Source organism: Primulina tabacum, chromosome 15 (genome assembly GCF_025594145.1).
Source record: "Primulina tabacum isolate GXHZ01 chromosome 15, ASM2559414v2, whole genome shotgun sequence".
NCBI classification, from domain to species: Eukaryota; Viridiplantae; Streptophyta; class Magnoliopsida; order Lamiales; family Gesneriaceae; genus Primulina; species Primulina tabacum.
Genome location: NC_134564.1, coordinates 28,886,921 through 28,894,189, shown reverse-complemented (window position 1 = coordinate 28,894,189; position 7,269 = coordinate 28,886,921). Strand labels below are relative to the sequence as shown.

Genomic DNA, 7,269 nt, shown 5'->3' with positions numbered 1-7,269 from the left:
AAAATAGTTTTTATATATTCAAATTCATCATATATAATGATAAATTAATTAATATGTATAAAAGAGAAATTAATTAATAGGTTGAAAAGAACAAACAAGATAACAAATCAATATATTATATATGATGATTTCGTAATAGAATCATACTTTGTATTATGTTTAGAACGCAATTGAAAATTGATAACAAAATATATAATAATAGAACTTTAATTTTAAAAACATTATTATCTAAAATATTATCATAATATATGATGAATCATAAATGAAATTACTAAATAAATTATTGAGTAACTATTTATTTAATTATTACTTAAATCAATTTATAAAATAAAAAAAAAAGATAAGATATAAATATTAAATATTCATTAACAACCATGAAGAAATACACTAATTTAGTAACAAATTTTAGTTAGCAACAAAGAAAAATTATGGATAAATTGATAAATTCAATATGCATTAATATCCAAAAGCATTTAAGATGACAATAAATTATAAAAGAACCCATCAAAAAAATTATTGATTTAATTTGATACATTAAATGAATAAGGGTATATTGAAAAATTCACAATTCGAAGTCATATATTTATATGTATGTTAGATTGAAGCCTTTAGGCGTGAGCGTGATCGTTGTCCCCTTGTTCTTGCTTCAAAAAGCTTTGCCTTTAATGTATTTTCCTTCAAATCCTTCAGCAAGTTTGAATATGACTTGTTGAGATTCATGTCACGGGATGGTAGTTTTTCAGTCCGCTGGCGGATTGGACTAGGATGACTCCTCCAGACGGATGAAACTACCCCATAATCTTGATCAGATTGTACATTTCCACTTTCTGATAACAAATAGCGATTTCTAATCAAATTTTCAATCATATAATTTGTGTTCAACCCAGTGATTCCCTCAGATTCATGGTTCCTCTCGGAGCTATTTATTTTTGCTGCTTCTACTTGAGTTCCCAGCGACAGAGTGTTCTGCAACATGGTTTATCTTTTCACCCTGTGACATGGCTTGAGCCATCTGTTCTTCAAACTTCACTTGCAAACTAGATGTATTTAGACCAGTTTCCCTCTCAGAAGACCCAAGTGTTTTCTTCACCTGCTTTTGCTTCAGTTTTTCGTCATTGCCATTTTTTAGGTATTCATTTTCTTGGGATTTTAGGTTGGATTCACTGGTTTTTTCCAGCTCGAAACAGTTGGACTCACTTCCTACAGAGTCGTCGTCGTTGTCATCCTCATCTCGGGGAGCACTAACAGCCAGATTTAGTGGGATCGATTCAAGTGATTTTCTTCGGAATATGGGAACCCTCAATACTTTGTTACCATTGATCTTGGGATTACCATCATTTTTTGTCTGGACTAAAGCTTCAATTTCAGTGCACAACTTATACACTGCTGACTTATCTTCTCCCGAACCATGTTCCAGCTCCAGCTTCATCTGTTCCTGTTCATCAAGCCACTGACTCAGATATGTGAAGAATCAAGTCGCGGTTACCTCGCTCATCCAAAGATTTATCTGATTTTTGCCTTAAAACATGCAATTCTTTTCCGTAATCTCTTATTCCCCATGCAAATTCATCACAAAGATCTTCCAAGAGTTTGTGCGACTTTAATTCTTTCTGCAATTCTTTGGAGACACTGGCAAGAGTAGTTTTCACATCATCAAGCTCGTGGGCTAACTTACGGTGCAGGCTCTCTGATCTCTTCCTCAACTTTCTCTCATCCTCAAGTTCATCCCTCGTAGTCTGAACAGTGGCATTGATTCTATCATGCTCCTTGTTCTTTCTAGTGAGTTTTTCTTCAGCAATCTGCTTCACTAACTCATCTATTTCGCGACAATCAGTTTGCCGAGCTCGCATCAAATCTTTTATCCGTGAACGAGAATGATCCAACTCCTTTTTCAATGCTTTAATAAGAGAGACATTGGATACATGCTGCTCTTCCAGGCTCCAAATACGATTTAAAACTTTAAGCAGTTCAGTCGATGTCTTTAAGCCATAACTTGTCTCCCCGGTTCTTCCCTTCAATTCAATGGAGCTGGTAGGGGTAACTGCAGGGTTGTAAGGTGCAAGCTGCAAAGGACAAAAAGTCACTTTAAAGATTGGAACAGTATAAACTAGTGAATCATCAAACCATTTCGAAAATCCATTTAGACAATACAACCACACAGTACTACAATGCAAACAAATAAGAAATCAAAAGATCCTACGACAAGTGAAACCATCTCTGTTAAGCAGTATTTGCATGCTAGACAGAGAAATTAGACAAAGTGCAAAACAGGCAAGGCAGAAAGGAATGGATAAATGGTTCCAGGATTTGCTTTGCAGAGTGGTGGAATGCAAACTAAACCACAGTCTTATAAAATTCCAAGATCTCTTTCGGTTTCATGTATAATCATCGCATAAAAACAAAGGAAATGAAAATAAACTGAAAGAGCATGATAGTACCTCCATTGAGCTATCATAACTTGCTGGTGACATAGGTTGTAGAGCATGATTACTCCTCTCAATTGAACGATGATGTTGCATATGCGTCGCAGCAACATGCTTTTTCAAACTAGTGGAACTTCCAGGCTGGCATTGTGAACCGAAAGAAAACATCCGTAAAATCAGAACCATGAGTAACGCAAAACACAAAAACATAACACCTTATGCTGCAAACTCTGTGCCGTGATTATATGTGATAATAGAGTAACTTTAATTTTTGATAATCATAATCAAACATGCATTTATAACTAAGCTTTACGAGATAAAAAAGTAGACGTAAAATGTATATGGAATGAATCAAATTCGGGTGGGAATTCCTAAAGATAGAATGAAATGTAATAAAATTGAAGACTTAATACCAGGATAATATTGAAGGCAAGCTCGCTCTACCCAAATACCAATAAACATCAAGCTAGCAGAAAAAATTGGCCAGATCAATAAAGTATTTTAAAGCCAAGAAACAATATTGTTACATGAAAATGGCCACCAATCGTAGTAAAACCCCATATATATGTAGGCACGGATAGCACATAATATGTGTGCTTAAGTTAGCTCAGGGTTGCGGAAGAGGCATTTAACAATAACAAACACCATCTCTGAAAATGATCAACCACCCACCTGTATAAATACAAACCCTGAACAAATCAATAGCATACCACATGAAACAGTTTAAAAAACTCGTTGGTACCACAAAAGCTCTTGTAATGAAAGATTCAACTTAGATAATAATAAAAACCAAAAAGCTCCTGTAATGAAAGATTAAACTTAGATATAAAAAAATCGAACTACACTTACAAAGTAAATCAAGGGCACAAAATCCAACCTCCAAATTTCAAAAAAAACAAAAAAAGAAAAGAAAAGAAAGAAACACCAACCAATTACGAAAACAAAAATAAGGACGGGCACATCTTTTATACATATTTAATTTATTGAGAAAACAAGAATCTTATGCACTCTACTATTAGCCCTTCAAAATATATAAACAAAAGTATCGAACACTTTACCATGTCTGGTAAACCAGGTGAAGAATCAGGCGGTTCAAGAGCACCCTTCTGCTGGTGGCGCTGGCGGTTGAGGCGGCGGAGCCTATGGTGGTTCATTTTCACCAACGGCAGCTTGTAATGATGAAGCTGCCACAGGGTGGCAGCAAGTTTTCTCGCAGAAACACGAGGAACCTGAAAAGGGTTATCTCCTACACAAGTGAGCCGTTTTTCTTGCGCTTCCTCATCCCCACCATCACCACGAGGAGACGCTGTAGCTAATGATAGGAGTCTCAATTCTTCAGGCCTCCAAAAGGGTGCCACAGGGGTAGCGTGCCCGCCCCTTTTCCCCACTCTCAACAACTTTTCTCCCAAATTTTCTCGCTTTCTCGCTGGCCCTTCTCCACTTTTACCAGTCTCCAACCTTTTCATCGCTCTTTTTCTCTCTCTTCTACGATACATAATTGTTTATTTTCCACTAACCTACCCCGCCCCATGTAAACTAAAATCCAGCCACTTTCATGTTCTCACTGTAGAGAAAATAGTAGTGTGATTCTTGGTTTCCTGAAACTGAGTAAACACAAAAATAGATTTACCCTTTACAAGTGGAATCTTTGTTCCCGTTCTTTATGTGGGTTTTCTATGATCATGTAGAGTAATTCTTTGTGCATCACAACACGGCATACGGTACGATACAGTTCGCGAGTAGGTAGGTGTGTCAATGGGTCGTACGCAGGTTTTCTTAGCCTCATAATTAAAAGTATTAGTTAATTTTGGGGAAGGATATTGTACTTTATGCTACCGTTTAAGTTAAAGATAATTGTAAAATTGATATATAGTTAATATATAATATAATGATCAAAATGTTCTTGTTATGTATTAATTAATTAATATTTTAGAAACAAGTGAATAAATAATTAAATATTAATAAAACAAATTTAATCTAAATATATTTGTTTCTCACGAAAACTTGTGTGGCATGTCAGATACGTAATCGTGTCAAATATGGAATGATTCGACTTCTTTATCAAGCATCGTGTGTCTTGATTCGACCGTTAGTTCTAATTTTTTCGTTATGACTTCAAAGCAAAAATATAAATTGAGAAATATGATGAAATTTGTAGAGAAAATCCATGAATAATCAAATTGAATTACGTTGTTATGAACTTGAACGACATTTTTACAAGAAATTTGGAGGAATATACCAAAATCTAAAGAAACTACAATATTGGAAATTGAAAAAATACACAGATAAATTATTGAGAGAATTTGAATAAACTTTGCTGCAGACGATTTTTCTGATTTTTTCTCTCAATTTTTGTTCCACTCCACTGAACAGTTCGGTCATCTTCCGAGATAATTCATCGTGGATCGTGGACGAACTCCTCCAATCGTAGTCTTCAACTGACCTCTTCTTGGGCTTGTCTACTAGGTTTCTCACATTCTACGGGCTTCTATTGTTAAGTGACTTCAAACATTTGGGATAAACAATATTAAATAAATAAATTTCAAAATATAAATTTAAAAAAAAATTAGACAAATCCATTTTAATTTTTCGTAGAGTTAATTAGTGAAAACATTTTTTTATAAATATTTAAGTTTATGTTAGATTTTCATTGTATATTTATTAAAATAAAATTTCATTTTTTATTATTTTAAAATTTATTTTTTATTATAAATTTATTATGCTCATTATCGGTAATTTAATTATAATTTCATTAGTAATTTTATTACTGATATAATCAGTAATTTAATTATAATTTTCATCATTAATTATAATTATAATTAATCGAGTAACTTTATTATTAACTAATTTCATATTAATTTAATTAATATTTCTAATTATTTCATTTTTTTATTATTGGTTATTAATTTGTATCTTCTAATTAGTACTATTCAAATTATCATCATTTTATATCTTATTATTCATTATTAATATTTTTAATAGTATTTTAAAAAATTATTAAAAATTAAATAGTGAGTAGTAAATTCGTTAATTGGGTTTAAAATGATTTTTAAAAAAGTTTACAAGTATATTTTATTACATAAATGTTTATTTTTAATATTTATTGTTATGATGATGGTGTTTTAGAGTGGTGTGAATAAACACCTAGCAATTATTACTAATATTAATAATACAACATTTAAAAATAATAACAACAATAATAAAAACATTAATAAATAATAAAAAAAATGAATGTTAAGATAAAATTTATATCTAAGTTTTGATGATCACAAAATAAACTAATTTAACTCAAACTTATATTAATGCAGATTATTAAACTGGATTAAATAAAACTACAAGTACGATGATCAACCTATGTTGTTGCCAGCTAAACTGAACATACAGATCAAATTGTTCAACTATTTTGATCTGAGAGAGTTTTTTTATCAGCACGACTTGAACCAAACTGTTCAAACACGACAGATCAACTTGAAGACTAGTTTGTCAACATTCTCTCAAGACATACAGTATATCTCCAAGTTTATATATATATAAAAAAGTTTCAGCAAGAATAAAAGAAAGAAGATTTGTTGGTTACTCTTTCCAGCTAGTGTCCAAGGAATTTGAATTGGCCGATACTATATTTGACAAAACAACAAGGACATGTGGCGATATATGCATAAATGTCGGCTACCCAGTATATCTATGAGTACCGTATATATTATTGATGTTGGGGACCAACACCTATAAATAAGGAATGCATGAAGACTAAAGATTTATCGGAAAAACTGATGCTGCTTTATCAATCTTTATCAAGCATTCAAATCATACAGCATCACTCAAAAGCTTCATCTTTTAATTTTTCTTGCCTCTTTATTTACTGCTATTTATTTGTCCTATTAAGACTATCGTATAAGCTTAAAAGTTAGTTGTCGAAAACTGAGTTGCGGCTTTTATATCATACTCATTAAGTAATCTGAGCAGTTTATGCACTTAGAACTTGTTTCTAGTAGCTCAAATTACTCACTCTGATTGTAATATTGATTTGAGTTTTTAACACAACTTAAGTTTAACATTATTTGTCATAGCTGTATAACAATTCGTTCATCCCCCTCTAAACTGTTATATTTGATCATAACAAGTAGTATTAGAGATGTTTATTCCAATATCTGATATATCAAACGACCTCATTTATCAAAAATCCAATATTTTCAAAGGAAGAATATGACGATTGGAAAATCCAAATGCAGACACATCTATCAGCTCAAGATGATGACATATGATATGTAATGCCCTAATTTTTAAAAAAAAAATTCAAAAAAAAATAAATATTGTTCATGAGTTACTATTCAAGGACTACGGTGCTAGAATAGTAGCGCCTAGGCACCAGAGTTGCGGCAATTTTGGCGCTGCGGCGCTAGAAAATGGCGTTGAAGCGCTACAGACACGAAAAGTGACTATATAAACCTACTTTGACTTCCATCATTCATTCTTCATCATTTTCCTCCTCCTTCACGCAAACCATCATCCATCTCCTCTCCATTATCAAAATTTTTTTCTCATTTTATAGGAGATTTGTCAAAGAAAATAATGAAATGAAAATAGATTTGTGGTCCTCTCATCATGAGCTTCAAGATGATGTAAGTATTTCTCATTTTTATTCAAGTTCGGAAATAGATTGAAATTTAGAATTGATATTTAAGTTGATATTTGAGATATTAAGATACTGAAGATGTATTTGAGTTGGTTTGAATTTAAAATGAATATGAGCATAGTTTCTTGTTATATGCACAAACAGTTTTACACCTTCTGTATTTCGTGTATATGGGACGGTTGTATTGGATTTTGATGTTAGGGTCTTCATCGA

The 7,269-nt window shown here is 32.2% G+C and overlaps 1 pseudogene; it reads right to left on the bottom strand.

Annotated features, from left to right (window-relative positions):
- Positions 1-564: 564 nt before the first annotated feature.
- On the bottom strand, positions 565-4,124 carry LOC142527322 (uncharacterized protein At5g41620-like; annotated as a pseudogene).
- Positions 4,125-7,269: the final 3,145 nt, after the last annotated feature.